We start from the raw sequence: 1,118 nt of genomic DNA, 5'->3' as shown, positions 1-1,118 counted from the left end.
GTTACTAATTTAAAGTAACTTACCCAACACTGTGCACAACAATACCAGTGCTCTTGTGGGAGAGTGGAGGTGGAGGTGATGCCCTGGTCCAGATTTGGGAGGTAATCCCCCAGAACACCATCCACTCATCATTCCACTTTGATTTTTAGGATGTCCTTAAATTAAGCCCTCTGTAGCTTGATTTGCCTTAGCATCCTTTCCTTACTAACACATTACCTAGTCCACATCAGTATAGATATTACTATTTCAGTTTGGGTTTTTTTACTGTTATTATTTTGGTGTCATTTGTAAAAAGTACTTTTATACCTTGCCGTTTGTTGAAAATAAATGAAATTTCATTATGTCTACTGTCTTATATTAACTAAATGAACTGAAATGAAGTATTATTGTAGGGTCTAGCTTACAATATAAAGCACCTTGAGGTGACTGTTGCTGTTAATTGGCGCTGTATAAATAACACTGAATTGAAGAAAATGTCTGATGCTGTTGGCCTGAAGCAGAGTCCTACCAGGTCTCCAACAGAAACTGTGATGTCCTGCAGCACAGACAACAGTGTAGGTAATTTTCTCCTTCATTCACAGCAAAGGTTTCCATGTGTCCTGCCCCCTGAGCACTCTATCCAAGCTGCACGTAAACCAAACGGTTCTGACGGTGCATGTGAAGTGGACTATTGGATGATTTTACATAGTTTGACTTTACATAATTGGTCCCTGTTGTTTTCCAGCGCTCGTGCTTAAAAGGGCTTCTTTATGGTTATTTATTACCTTTTAATGTGTAATGAAGGTCTTCTTCATTGCTTGGCTAGATTAACATACATGAGTAATCATGACATTTGTGTAAAAGATGACAGTCATAGAAGAAGTCTGACGTGTTTTTATTGGTTATTTGTCTTCAGGTTTTTCTTGTTGGCAGTCCTTCAGTGAGTGCTGGTTAATGTCTGCCTAGGTGGGAAATATTACTTTAATATTTACCTGATGTGCATATAGGTAGGAGGGCCAAATTATATCCTAACTGAGTATTCTGGTGACAAGATTGTGTCTCACGTACAGTTTCTCCCTGCAGAAAATCCCTGCAGTTTTTAGTTTGGTTTAGCAGGTAACCCCAGATGAGGTTATGGT

Source organism: Haplochromis burtoni, unplaced genomic scaffold, assembly GCF_018398535.1.
Source record: "Haplochromis burtoni strain Fernald_Lab_line unplaced genomic scaffold, NCSU_Asbu1 Contig_959, whole genome shotgun sequence".
NCBI classification, from domain to species: domain Eukaryota; kingdom Metazoa; phylum Chordata; class Actinopteri; order Cichliformes; family Cichlidae; genus Haplochromis; species Haplochromis burtoni.
The sequence above is the reverse complement of the archived record's forward strand: the minus strand, read 5'-3'. Positions refer to the sequence as shown.